The sequence below is a fragment of the Lissotriton vulgaris genome, chromosome 12 (assembly GCF_964263255.1).
Source record: "Lissotriton vulgaris chromosome 12, aLisVul1.2, whole genome shotgun sequence".
NCBI classification, from domain to species: domain Eukaryota; kingdom Metazoa; phylum Chordata; class Amphibia; order Caudata; family Salamandridae; genus Lissotriton; species Lissotriton vulgaris.
The window spans coordinates 8,964,062-8,979,209 of NC_141700.1; the positions used below are offsets into that span (position 1 = coordinate 8,964,062).

At 47.0% G+C, this 15,148-nt stretch overlaps 1 protein-coding gene across 2 annotated transcripts in view; it reads left to right on the forward strand.

Moving 5' to 3' along the window:
- The window catches only part of TMEM259 (transmembrane protein 259), a 278,951-nt gene that overhangs the window by 130,406 nt on the left and 133,397 nt on the right, over nt 1-15,148 (forward strand). The gene's annotated exons all lie outside the window — the stretch shown is intronic.

Sequence of the window (15,148 nt, forward strand, 5' to 3'; positions counted from 1 at the left end):
AACCGAATATGCTACTTACCAGTATGCATCTGTTCTTGGCATGTAGGGCTGCTGACATTCATATCTCCCGCCCTCCTCCCCGGCGCCTGTAGCGGCTGCAGCACTCCTATTTACACTTAGCATGGTCATCACTCACGGTGTTACACTCCATCTTTATTTATTTATTTATTTATGCAATTTTTAAAGCGCTGCAATTACCCAGGGGTGTCTCGGCGCTGTGAGCTATGTTTGATACAACTAATGTAGAATCTCGGAAGCGTTTCTTTATGTACTTTATGAAATAATCAAGTTATTGGGAGAACAACCATGTCTTTAGTTGCTTTCTAAAGATAATCAGAATAGGACTGGTTTTTATGGTAAGGGGAAGAGAATTCCATAATTTTGCTGCCGCGATGGTGAAGCATCTGTCACCCCAGTTAACTCTCCTCGTTCTGGGTATGTGAAGCAGGTGAGCAGTATTAGAGCGAAGCGTTCTGGGGGTTGTGAGAGGTTTGAATGAGTTCCTAAGAAATTTAGGTCCAACGTTGTTAATTGCCTTATAGACAATACAAAGGGACTTAAATTTTGTACGACTTCTAATCGGAAGCCAATGTAGTTGTTTCAGATGTCCAGAAACAGAACTGAATTTTGAAATGCCCAGTAAAACTCTAGCTGAGGCATTCTGTATCATTTGGAGTTTGGAGATGACCTTTTCTTGTGCATTGAGGAGGAGGGCATTACAATAGTCAGTGCGTGAGAACACCAGTGTTGAAATTAGTGTTTTTCCTGCTGTTATAGGAAGATAAGGAAGGAGTTTCTTGATTTTCCGTAGGGTGTTAAATGATGATGAGACTACCGAGTTCACATGATGGTGAAAAACAACTCCTAAGTTTCTAACTTTGCTGACTGGTTCAGGTGGAGTGCCCATTTCCTCCGGCCACCATAGGGGGGACCACAAAGGCTGAATCTTGCCAAACAGCATTACTTCCGTCTTTGTTGAATTCAGTTTTAGACAGTTGGAAGACATCCAACTGCTAATGGCCCTCATGCCATCTTTGAAATTTGCTGGTATTGTAGGACCGTCTCTATGTACAGATAATACCAACCGGGTATCATCGGCATATGTTGTTAAATTGATGTTGTAGGCTTTTATTACCCTCGCAAAGTCCGAAACATAGATATTAAAAAGGGTCGGACTTAGCGAGGAACCCTGTGGAACTCCACAAGGAAGAGTGAAGGTGGGAGAGGTATATGTGCCTAATTTAACTGCCTGTTTACGGTCAGCCAGAAAGGATGTAATGAGATCCCTGGCTTTGTGTTTAATACCGATGGCCTCGACACGGTCGATCAAAGTAAAATGATCGACCGTGTCGAATGCCGCCGATAGGTCCAGCAAAATCAACACAGCCTGTCCGCCGTTGTCCATCGTTGTTCTTATTTCATCTGCAGGGCAGTTTCTGTCCCGTGACCTTGTCGGAAGCCGAACTGGGTGTCATCTAAAAGGTCATGATTATGAATGAATTCGGACAGCTGTTTATTCATGACGGATTCAAAGATTTTAGCTGGGAACGGCAAGGATGCTATGGGACGGTAGCTGGAAGGTAGTGAAGGGTCTAATGATGGTTTTTTGAGAAGTGGTTTAATTATAGTATTTTTCCATATTGTTGGGTATGAACCTGTTGAGAACATAGCGTTACAGATGTGTGTCAAAGGTAAGGTAATGATGTCTGGGATAGTATTGAGTATAGAAGGGTGACAGGGGTCCAATGGGGAGCCAGATTTAATTGACGAGATTAATTTATGAGTATATTGCGGATGTATCTTAGTAAATTCCATAAAAGCTGGTGAATTCAGATTTGTTTGTGTGTTTGATGATTGAATGGTATTGGAATTTGGAGTGAAGTCCTCGAATATAGACGTAACCTTTTCAGCGAAAAAGTCCGCCAATGCATTACAGAGGGTTTGAGATGTTTCAGTGGGCGGGTTTGAAGGTTCTGCAAGATGGTTTACTACTTCAGTTTTTTCGTGATACATTTGGCCTGGTCTATTTGGGAGGTGTAGTAGATGTTTTTTTCTATAGATATTCTCTGCTTATAGTTATAAAGTGCAGCTTTATATGCTGTTTTATCTGCTGAATTATAATGTTTGCGCCAATGGCGTTCTAAGTTACGGCAATGTTGTCGTTGCAATCTTAGTTGTTCAGAGAACCAAGGAGCCGAAGGGATTTTCCTGTTGTATTTAAATGTTCTACTTTGAACTAGTGTTGTGAATGCTCCTTCCAGAATTGAAGTATATCTGATGGCTGCAGTATTTGGATCTGTTTCAGTGTCTATACCCATGAATGCATCAGTGAGAGTCTGTGTAAGATGAGTATGGTCAAGGTTTCTCCAATCTCTGGTGGTTTTGTTAAGGGTTTGGTGATGTATTTTTACATGCCGAGGTTTTGGTTTTGATATCAAATAAAATTGCAGAGTGATCAGACCATGTTAGAGGTAGTATTTTATTTATGATGATGTGTGGATTATTGGTAAAGATACCATCAAGCGTATGTCCTGCTTTGTGTGTGGGAGTCGTGATCAGTTGTCTAAGTTCCACAGGAAGTAAATCGTTGATGAGCTGGAAGGTGTCTCTATTGGTTAGGGATTCTAGATGGAGATTGAAATCTCCTAGTAAAGTGAAATATTTATTTTCAACAGCTAGCTCACTCAGTTGATGAAGTTGTGACAGAAATGCAGTGCGGGAGCCTGGGGGTCGATACAGTAGAGTGCCAGTGAGTGACTGGTTGGCAGCAAGCGTAACTGTGAAGGCAAATGCCTCACAGTGCATATGCTTTAAATCAACAGCTTTGACTCGGAGGCTGTTGCGGTATATTATTGCAATCCCTCCACCTTTTTTAGTTGATATGCGATCCTGCCTGTAGACACAGCAATCTTCTGGCATGGCAGCTTTGAAATCTGGTCCTGATGCATCATCTCCCCACGTTTCCGTTAGGAACAGGAGGTCGATAGCATACGTGTTAATTAACTCTAATATATCTATTTTATGGCAAGGAAGCGAGCGGACGTTCACAAGCGCCGCCCATATTAATTTCTGGGGTGTAGTTGTTTCCCGAGTTTTTTTGTGTGCAAAGTGTACATATAAACGGGCCTCCAATCGGATCAGCATATGAGCATATCGGAGGATCGTGAGCCTTGCATAGGGTTTTATTTAAGGAAGTGAGTTCACTGGAGGTATAGACAAGCCTAGATGACTCAGAAGATGCAGGGGGGTTGGCCCTGGGCTGTGTCCGGTCGCGGACGGGCGCAGACGGGCTTGGCTTTGGCGCGGCTTCGGCGCGCCCGCTGCGCCATCCCGCTGCGCCGTCTGGCCATGACACACATTATATGGGGTGAGGAGGGTGGGAGTCCGGCGCGACTAGAGCGCTCACCCAGCCACTCCCAAGATGGCGCCCACCGCCGCCAGACGCCTGTTAGAAATCGTCTGAAATCGGTAGGAAAGAGTGAATTTGTAGCGTGTGAAGGGTGTTAGAGTTCCTGTATATAAATTTCCCCAATTATCCTAGTGTAAAAAGCCCCCCGAATACAATTTATCGAGCGATCTAAAATGCTTCCTAAAGAGGTCAAAATGCCTTTAGAATAAGTGCAATCAGTATTCTCACAAAGTAATCACAAACGGCAAGCTCGCAGCCCTAGTAGCAATCACCAGGGAGAGCTTCTGAGGCCGCAATGGCTAAAAACAATCTGAGGATGGAGAAGATGCCCATGCGCACAGTAGTCCAGGGGAGGAGCCACCGATCTCGTGATACTTCGAAGACTCTTCCAGGACAACAATGTGCGATCATCCGAACCCAACACTAGGCGGCGATCTATGCACAAGATATGAATGTCAGCAGCCCTACATGCCAAGAACAGATGCATACTGGTAAGTAGCATATTCATTCCCTGGTGACGCTCCAGCAGTGATGTTTACAGTCCTTTCATGGAATTAAAGGAGGAGGAGGGCTCCTTTCAGTCACACCGATATCTGCCTATTCACAGCAGGGATAACGACCCCAATACACTGGGCATCAATCTTACAGGGCATCCACAACTTGTGCGCATACACGAAAACCAACGGGAAGACTTACCCCTAACCCCTCACCCCCACCCCCAGGCTGGGGAAAAATCCCAAGACCCCCTAGAAGACTATGACACTATTCAGGCTCTTGTCACCTCGCCACCCCAGGCCAGGACCAATCAGTGGGAAGAGTATCTCTTCAGACAAATGAATGTTGGATATAATCCATCATGGTCACACCCGAAATGTGTTCAAAAGCATCCCAAACATCCCCCTCCCAAGAGAGCGCATCAACCCCTCCCTCTCTTATAACAGGAGATACCTTGGCTTCTCTCAAAGGGAGCTATCGAGGAAGTTATCTTGTAGAGCGCAGCAAGAGTTTCTATTCAGACTTCTTCCTCATCAAGAAAGAGTCTTGGAAATGGAGATCGTTGTGGCTCTCCAGCAGCTCAACGAGTATATAAAGTAACAAACTTTCAGAATGCTTTCTCTGCAAGGAATCCTGTTGCTTATCAGTATGGGGGATTTTATGACGCCTCTCGATCTTAGATTCATATTTCCACATTCTCATTCATGTGAAACATTGTTGATTCCTTAGGTGCGAGGTGGCAGGATGCCACTACCAATTCAAGGTTCTCCCATTTGACCTGCGATTGGCTCCCAGGGCACCAGTGGTGCCTTCTTACGAAGATCCGGGCACCAAGTATTCCCCTACCTGTATGACTGGTTGGTCAAGGGTCCCACATTCCTCTCTGCAAAAAGATCCAACTTGGCCTGTTTACAGCTCTTTCAGTCTCAATTGCACACATTTAATGTAGCGCTACCCAGGGAGTTGAAAGCTTGTTCTATATCAAGCATGCCAGAGCATAGTGGTCATCCGCCAATACTGGACTGTGTAAAACCAGCGACAGCCTCCGCAGGTTACAGATGGTGTTCCGACGTGGAATGAAGCCACATTGGTCCTCATGCACCAACTGCAACAAGTGCTCCAACAATCTAGATGGCAACATTTTATTTAGGACTTTGACATCCACACTTAGCACCGAAAGGGGGTGATGGCAAGTCACCTCTTCAACATCTTTATCTGGCTTGTGCAACATTGCAATGAGTGCCTCCCGCATAGTCTGCGCAACAGACCATTCCCATAGGACTCATCCTAGGCGATCCGCAGGAGCACCAGCTCGACTTTGGTACAAGACAGCCTGTAGGTCATCGCCACCTGGGGCCTTCGCAGTCTTCAAAGCCGGAATCGCTACCACTATGGTGTCCTTGGTTAAAGGTGCATCCAGTCTGTCCCAATCTGCACCAGAGAGGGAGTCCATAAGTAAGTCAGTAAGGAAGGCATCCCTCACCAATGGCAGGGACTCAGTTGGTGCTGCATATACCTTTTTGGAGATTCGCAGAAAAGACCTCTGGGATACCCTGTTGAGTGAATATCTCCTGCCGACACCCACCATGGGTGTGTAATGCGTTTCGCTGTGGAGAAGCATGACAAGCTTCATGCTAGCTTTATCTCTCTCCTTATGGAGGCACTATCTATAGCTAGACGGACAAACTTTTCTAAGCGATCCCATGTTTCCCGCAAATCCCACCTACCTACCATCCTTCCACTCAGCTAGCTGCTGTGGGTCTGCAACTATACTCTCATCCAAAACCCCAAGTTTCTTCTCCAGGGGTCATCTAGTTACCTAGATAGCTGCTGCCACACACCATAGGTTACTTTTATACACATCTATTCCAAAGAGGAGCCAAGAGGGAAAAAGGGAATCAAGGTTGCCCCCACTTATAAACTGACAATATCACAAAAACCTTGTCCCCGGGGCGTTCAATATCAAAACTCTTATAAATGCAATGGAGAGACAAATGGTCAATGTCCAATGCTAAACCACCAATTTTTGACATTTTTTTGGGGTTGCTGTTTCTAATGTATGTCGCCCAAAATTCTCAACATAAAAATAGGAGAAATTCCTAGTAAACTTCAACAAGACAGTCACAACAGAGCACTGGACAATGTCTGCATCAGTCATGTACACAAGACATCCGCCCACACTTACTACGTGTGAAAAAAATGTGTGGAGAAAAGAATGACACCTCACGGGCACACCACCCTCGGGGCAACTGGCAGGTGTTCACCAGATTGTGCCCCTTTTCTCATCATAGGTAGTCATTCAATTCAATAAAAGAAAACGAAAGTGTCCAAAACAAACCAAAAAAATGTGTAAAGTGCAAAGAAGCAATGAACATACACTCCCCTATGTGACAAAAAATGCTTAAAATCAACAGGCACACCTTTCACACAACTTTATTTTGAAAGTAGGTGTGTTCTGTTGAACTAAAAGGGCTGGTAGCTAACTCTGCATACCATTATCTACAGCCAACATGTTTCACTGCCACTGAAACTTCCGGCAGATTCATCAGGACTAGACACTTTGTCACCGCACCAATGTTGGACACCTTGTACTCTGGGACTGTCGAATTGAAAGAATGCAGAAATTAAAAACACATCAGGGACACCCCTCCGGACACTCTTAGTCTATCCAACGATTGTTTATAAAAATGCATTACCCTCTTCCAGCAAATTGTTCTCGTACCAGCTGCAGAGGAAGCTGTATGCTGGCTCCTCATGTGAGCCACAACATAAACTGAATGGCTTTGTTGGATTAACTTGCTGCCTGCTAAGTTGCTGAAGGGACTGCCACTCTGCCAAGTTACTCTGTATGCTGGGCTGCCTACTCCCCCCTGAGTGCTCCTTGGTTGTTATCCAGGAACTTGGTGGCTCTCTCCCTGTTTCTACTGTAATTGTATTCACGCAAAAAAGGGGAACAAGGGGACCATACTCACAGCGGAACCAGGGCAATGTGTTTATCCAAAGAACAATCGTTCCTGTGGCATAACAATTTGTACAATATACGATATTAAACAGCTTAAATAAGCAATATTAACTTGTAACAGATAAGGGTTTGGCAAGGAAAGAAGCACACGTATGCAAATTTTATAAGAAAGACTTCTTATATTTCAACTCATGAAGGTATCCATATTTACAACAGCAACACATATGGAAAAAGTTGTATGTACAAGGAAGTGCAGTGTGTCCCAAGTGATTTTGTGAACAAAAACAGAACAAACACAAATAATGGGTGATCTGTACAATTTTGCGTTATGGATATTTACAGAGGGAATGACCAAGCATTATAATACAGTAATTGCTATCAGTGACTATCTACAATCATAGATCACTGTGCTTAAAGGGTTCTTTCCCTATGGCGTCGACGGCGTTTCGACCTGCTTGATGGAGGTCTCGTCAGGACTAATTGTATTCACAGCATGTATTTTTGGAAGCAGCGTGTTTTCAACTTGTTCTTCATCCGCGCGTGCTGAGCGCTACTGGGTATTGATTGTAGCGCCTGAAAGCACTCCACTTCCCTCAGTGAAAACATCGCTCTCAGGACCTGCACACTTCCCGGATTCCCTGGGGTAAAATCAGGCGCCCACTCGGGTAATCCCGGCGTCTTTGCAGCAGCGCGTGGTATCAGTGTGGCAACAGGGAGAAGCCTCGTGGCACCTGCCTTCCCGGAACCTGCCTCCAACGGAAGCCTGGATCCAATCGCCGTGGGCCCCGTTTCCAAAGTCCTGGTAGACATCAGCACCTCCTCTCGCCGAATATTTACTGAACAGCGGAGTCCCGTGGGTACGACCCGTCTTGACCAGCAAGAGAGCCCAGGGAGGCAGGCTCCTGCTGCCGAGAGAGGCACAGTTTTAACACAACAATATCCACATCCCACAACTGCGACTCCCAGAGAACCACCCCACCCACAGGCAGCGAGTCCAAATAACTGCGGCCTACAGAGAGCACTACCCCCCCCAACCCCCGTTATCATAACCAAGAACCAGGCCACCAGAACCCTGCAACGCCAACTGTAGTGCTTGAATATGAGCTGCAAAGACAAATATACATTAAAGCATGTCAAAAGCAGAGAGAACAGAGATCAGCATTACCAGCAGTTCAAATGTGCATGATGGCCCAATTCAGTACTGTTTTTCAGATAATCATGGTGCCCCATGTGGGTCCAAAACTGTTAACGGCTATCCGGTGCACACTTGGAGACTTCTACCGTTCCGTCAGGTCACACCAGTATCCTGCATAGGAACTCCCGCGCTCAAAGACACAAATTCAAAGTCACTATAGGCAGCATTGTCCCATCCGAGGACGGTCAAAGGAAGAAAAAGACAGGGCCTTCAGACGACATGCAGCTCAAGGCAAGCTGCAGCAAAGCACTTTGTCGGGAGAACAATTCTAGGAACACGGGCTCCAGCCCTCATGAGCAACAGGTCATCTGGGTAGCGCCTACGAAATGATTATGTGCTCGTCACTGTCGAGGTCGCAGGGCCGCCTCAGAAGACTCTAATGGCATAGCCATAACCAGCCTCCCAACTCGCCACTAGTTCGTCAATGGCCCCACCCGAGGAGCGCACCCTGCTCTTCAATTCAGGGAGGATCCAGTGTCACCAGAGTCTCCCAGTGCAGGAGCACTCTTTGTTCCCACAGCCAGTAGTCTTCCCAAGTAGGCCTACCGTGCAGAAGGGAGCGATCTGTCTCCCCAAGTCCGCCTCGTGGCCGCCTCGGCCCCCTCAGCTCCTACAAAGCAGTGTCACTCTGCACACTGCGCGAGGAGAGAGCTCTTGTTGTCCCCTGCGCTCTCCTTGCGTGCACTCTGCGAAGCAGATCACGCCTACGAGGCCCCGTTCCCGGCCCGTGGCTTAATCTGCACTTATTAGATCACCAGGCACAGGGGCTCTAGCTCGCAAACAAGCATTTGCAATGCAATAGGTCTCGCATTTGCGAGAGTTTGAGCTATTGGCATTGTAAATGACAATGCCTTTTATTTATGCGTTTGAACACATACTAGCTGTATATAAACAAGCACTTTGTACTTAGTCCTTGCTTATGAGAAGCAAGGCTGGCAGGCGCTTTTATTGCCAGTCTTGCTTTTCGAAAGCAGGGACTATACGTACAAAGTGCGTGTTTATGCACTGCTTGCACGTTTTCAGAACAAGTGAATAAAAGGCATTGTCATTTACAATGCCAATAGCTCCAACTCTCGCAAATCCGAGACCTATTGCATTGGAAATGCTTGTTTTGCAGGCAATGACGACCATGACAACCAATTCTAAGGCTTCCCCCAGAGCAAAGCAAGACTTAATGTGTGTAAGACAACTTGAGACTCTTGAACACGTGGTCCTGAAGTGTACAACTTAGAGCATAGACACAACTTAGTACATCGCTATTAGTGGATATTCAATCTGAGAACGACATGCACTTAACCGTTCTTTAAGGGATTGGTTGTGCTTGCTTGACCTACAGATTAGAGAATTAAAGTCTCTGTTAAATTGTGCCTCTTAACTTTCCCCCCTGATCAGGTAGTTTTGCAGCCTGTCTCTCTTTGCAGTCGAGGTTTCTTTCCAAGGTAATTTAATGTTGGGGAAAAAATGTGAATCTGGGCCTATGTAATGTAACTAGTGCTTTGGATTGAGGTGACGCTACATAAAATTGTAAAAGGAAAACATGCCACCCAGAAAACAATTTGTCCCAATTCATTCTGCACTGGGCTGAGCGCTGATAAGAGTGAAGGCGAGCATTTGTGTCTAAAATCACAGGGCTGATACACTTCAGAGGAGTAAAGCGCAGAGTGCGTGCTGGACCGGGGTGAAGCTCTGTTACTGAAAACAGAAACACACAAAACAACTTCGCCGGGCCCAGGCCGGTTTCCATAGCAACTGCTCACCTCTATATGACATGGGCCCAGACCATGCATCAATATGCGAGCGTCTGTCACCCAGTTAAGAAGCGAATTAGTACCAATTCAGTTTGATAGCAGTAAACCACTTTCATATGTTGCTATTTGAGGAATTAAATTCATTTATTGGTGCCCTCGTCTGACCCTGCGCCCGGATGGTGCCAGGCAACTGACCTGCCTGTAGACTGTCACAGGAGTGCTGTGCTTATCCGACCCGTGCTGTTCAGGACTCAGACATTGTGGCATCACCACGGACACACATATCCTGTCGTGCCGTCTGGAGTGGAGGGCCTCTCTGTCCCACGTGCACCTGGGCCGATGCGAGAGGCCCCGGCACACATCTCCTCAGCTGCCAAGGAAATCATCAGGATGTGAAATGCCTTCTCTCCTGACTGACTTCAGCGCCCCCTGCTCAACGGTAGCAGAACGGAGAATCCCTGTGCCTCAGATCACACAGGGAGAGGTGCGGGGGCCGTCAGTGTTGGGCAGGATGTGAGGTCCTTGCGCCAGCCGCACCGGCCGCCACTTAACGCACACATTTAATCTGAGAGGGCAGGCCCCGGGGTCCTGATCATTTGAAGTGGGCAGGGGTGAGTCTTGATGAACACTGCCAGTGACACGGTGGGAGGGGCATTGGCAGCAGTAAGAAGCAGAAGAGGTCAATGACCTGGGGCTTCAGGGGACTGCAAAACTGAATGTGCTTCTGTGTCTTTTGTATGCGAACACTCGCATTATTTTCACCCAGCTAAATAGTCCTCGACTTCCTCAAATCGAAACAATAGATCGCTAAATTGGTCTTTCTAGAATTCAAGCTGAAGCGCTGAAGAGCACAGCAGAGGTCAGTGGGGAGTGTGAAAGGTGCGGAGTTTCTTTCAATACTGCCAGTGGTCTGTTTTACGGTAACTCCCTTGATTTACCGTCAGTAAAGAGATGGAAGTTGATGTCACATGATGTGTGTGGTTAGCGCCAGCACTCTGCTGCCTGCAGAGTCAGCAAACAAACTGTCTCCGCGGGGGAGGGAAAGTGAAAGAATGCGATGTGCGCGTTGTAGGCACGCCGTGAGCGTGCACATCGGCGTGTCCTGCGGTCTTCGCCGCTGTCCTTGAGGAGTGCTTCACGGCCCTGGGAGGGGGCCGGCAAAGCAACAAAAAACAACAAGTAAGGCTGTGTCTGGGGAGAGAGAGGGGAGGTGCTGGAGCTGGGGAGCAGATGGCCGTGAAAGTTTATGGCCCAAAAGCGCGTGCCTGTGGCCAAGTGAAATCGAAGAAAACCGCACCAAAAAAAACCTTGGTTTGACGAGTATTTTGAGCACTTGAATTCTCTCCATTTTCCATTCCTTCGGAATGTAAAAGGCGAGACCTAAAAACCCTTTGGCACGCGGGGCAGGAATTAGGGGTGTAGAGCAGGCATGCAGGGGTGATGTATGGCTTTCGTAGCCACAGGTTAGTGGCGGATAATGAGGAAGACTGGCTGGGGCTCCCAAGAGTGTGATTACACGGCCATCTTAGACATGTTCTTGCAGATGTTTCATTCAGAGACTGAATGAGGGAAGGGCAAACACAATACGCAGACCATGTGGATGCCAGTTAAGCAGCGTCCTGCCACATCAGAAGTGTGGCTCAGGGGTTAGAGGCGGCAGACCCGGAAGCTGAGATCGGCCCTGGACCAGGGTTCAATTCCCTGCCTCGGCGGGTCTTGGGCTAAAAAAATTCCACAGACTCGATAATTCTCGCTCCGGTGCCTTCTCGACTCACGGGTTCACACTCTGCGACTCTGGGCAATAGCTTGCTTAATCTCCACAACGGCCCATCGCGGCGGGATGCCTGGCTTTCACCTTGTGGATACCCTGCCGGGGTTATCTCACAGGGGAATACCAGGACGGGTTCCCTAAGCAAGCGCCGGGAAACCCACTGCGGGTAGCTGTGCGCTATATAAGCTCAAATACATTTACATCAAGCGCACTTTGAGAAGAGCAGAGGAATTTATACTAGAAATTCAGCCATAATATGCGTAAAAGAAAACTTTCAATCAAAAGCAGGTGATAAAAACGTTGTGATGCTAATTAAAAATATTTCTGACAGGAAAATGGTACAGTTTTAGGGCAAAAAGCCTTAGAGGTTCCCCAAGATCCTGGTCTCGTGTACCAGAAAAAAGAACTGAGCCGGAAAGGCAACTGGTACAGTGCATTGTGAGAATGGTTGTCTCCCTGGTTCTTAAAGGGACAGGTGCCCTCTTTTCATCTTCTATCTTTGCCTAAAGTAAGCCTAGCAGGTGACATTTTGCCTTCATGTTCTATTGAAAGCATACTTTTTCTTTCTGCAGTTGATATTGCCTTTATTGCATTCTGTTGTTCCTTCCAGCGTTTTACTGCTGTTTATTAGGTAGTTTGGGCAGTAATCAAGTTAAATATGAGAGCGCATGTTTAAAACAGGCTGCTGTCTGATGACCCCCACGCCTTTGAGTTGCCATTTGAGATAGAATAGTTAGGAGGCTGAGGAGTGATTGTAGAACAGTGATGGAGTCTGAGGGCCGATCCTAGGACCGTGAAGACTGTTTGTAGGACCGAGAGGACTGATTTAGGCTTGGTCGCTCACGTTTTTTTTTTTTAATGAATCTTAAACCCTTCTTGCCCAGGTGTGATGTCCCTCTTTTGTGCGTTCTTCTAGTGAACGCCTGAATGTATAGCTCTACCACCCTATTATACAGTATGGGGAATATCTCTTCACTTTATCTTCTGCTTCACTCCTACTTTGTCGCCCACTCAGTAACCGCCCGCCCATCCATCTCTTCACTCCTTGATCCAGAATGTTGAATAGCTCCCCTGTGAGATCTTTGCCTGATGCTTGGACTGTTTTTCTCAACTGCCCTGCCATCTCCTCCCCTCATTTGTGTTGGTTCTCAGACTGTTCATGTGCCACCTGCTTAGTGTGCCCAGCTAAGCTGAATGCTTTCATGTGTGTTGTTTGGTGCTGCACCTTCCCAGTACATCACAGATGCTTGTATTGTTCCCATGTGTACCATTTCTTTCTAGTGCTCTCACCATTTCTGTTACATCCAACCCCTCACTCACTGCATTCTTTGTCTGATGATCCCACCTTCTTCATCTGCTCTTATAAGTGCCATCTTTAGTGATTTATTGTGCGCGAATTCTTTGGCTTTCAACCAGCTCCGACCTGTTTCTGCTCCCACCCTGCACAGTATTTCCAGTCTATCGCCTCACTCCTTCCCACAGCTGTTGTCTTTCCTCTGAGTTATCATTTCTGATCCCACGTGCCCTGCCTTGACTTCCTCAATAAGCTCCACTTCTCCTCTTTCCCTAGCAGAGATGCTTAGCCTGCTCTGGAATTTAGCATTTGTTGTGCTCCCACCTGATCCGCCCTGTCTGTCCTTCCCCATCTTGCACCAGCTGCTATCTGTTCCCCAATAGTGCTTTGTTCTTTCTTTTAGTTGAATTTGCTTCCACTTCGATGTTTCTGCTATTAACTTCCAAGTACTTTTTTTTCTGATTGATAGCGGTGTAATCCATCCCCCAAAATGTTTTGTTCCCAATTGTACCTGCAGTAGCAGGACGTTCTGCTAAGAAGCCTACATTGATCAAGCGACAGTGCTGAATTCAGAGAACAGCTCTTAGCTAGTTTGCTGAACACAAGGGAGTTGCTGTCGCTCTGCAAGAGAGGCGCAACTGGCTCTTGAAATAATAAACGTCTGTTGATAGCAATATTTGTCTGTGATACTACCTGAGCCGCACATGCAGATTTCCTCTTCAATCGGAAACATTTACATTTCACTCTTGTTCCCTTTGTAAATACGAAACATTCAATTGTAGGCCATAGTGTAGGTTTCTGTATAAAGAGGGGTTCCCTGACCATTCCTGCCCCTTGGGCTTCAAATCAGGAGAGGAATAAGGGTGTGTGCTGGTATTCCATAAACTGCCAGAGGGGCAGCCTGTATCTTGTATGCGAGTCAGACACTGAAAGCCTTAATAGAACCACCCAATTGCGCTGTGATAATGTTGGCGATGGGTGGGGTTGATGTCCCTGAGGCGGGTAAGACCGAACATCTGACTTAATATTTCCTCATTGTGATGCATTGTGTGATTCAAACTAAACCGTTGAGTAGCATACAAGTCCAGTGGAGGTATTCGGTGTGGAACCCTAATTTGGGGAACGGGGGAAGGGGGTTGAGATTGTTGGACATAAAAGATTGGGGGATTGGGGAGAAGCAAATTTTTGAGGCAATAGACTGCATGGTCCTTATTTTTCAGCTGGGACTTAGCACTTTGGGGTTATGTGAGGCTTTGACCTCCTTGGTGTCTCTTCTACGTTTAGTCACGTCGTCTCATCCTCCTAGTGCCATTTCTTCCACTTTTGGTCATGATGTCTCATCCTCCTAGTGACCCTTCTACCTTCAGTCATGTTGTCTCCTCCTAGTGCCCCGTCGTCTCATCCTCCTAGTGCCATTTCTTCCACTTTTGGTCATGATGTCTCATCCTCCTAGTGACCCTTCTACCTTCAGTCATGTTGTCTCCTCCTAGTGCCCCTTCTACCTTCAGTCATGTTGTCTCCTCCTAGTGCCCCTTCTACCTTCAGTCATGTTGTCTCCTCCTAGTGTCCCTTCTACCTCAGTCATGTTGTCTCCTCCTAGTGCCCCTTCTACCTTCAGTCATGTTGTCTCCTCCTAGTGCCCCTTCTACCTTCAGTCATGTTGTCTCCTCCTAGTGTCCCTTCTACCTCAGTCATGTTGTCTCCTCCTAGTGCCCCTTCTACCTTCAGTCATGTTGTCTCCTCCTAGTGTCCCTTCTACCTCAGTCATGTTGTCTCCTCCTAGTGCCCCTTCTACCTTCAGTCATGTTGTCTCCTCCTAGTGCCCTTTCTACCTCAGTCATGTTGTCTCCTCCTAGTGCCCCTTCTACCTTCAGTCATGTTGTCTCCTCCTAGTGTCCCTTCTACCTCAGTCATGTTGTCTCCTCCTAGTGCCCCTTCTACCTTCAGTCATGTTGTCTCCTCCTAGTGCCCCTTCTACCTTCAGTCATGTTGTCTCCTCCTAGTGCCCCTTCTACCTCAGTCATGTTATCTCCTCCTAGTGCCCCTTCTACCTTCAGTCATGTTGTCTCCTCCTAGTGCCCCTTCTACCTTCAGTCATGTTGTCTCCTCCTAGTGCCCATTCTACCTCAGTCATGTTGTCTCCTCCTAGTGCCCCTTCTACCTTCAGTCATGTTGTCTCCTCCTAGTGCCCCTTCTACCTTCAGTCATGTTATCTCCTCCTAGTGCCCCTTCTACCTTCAGTCATGTTGTCTCCTCCTAGTGCCCCTTCTACCT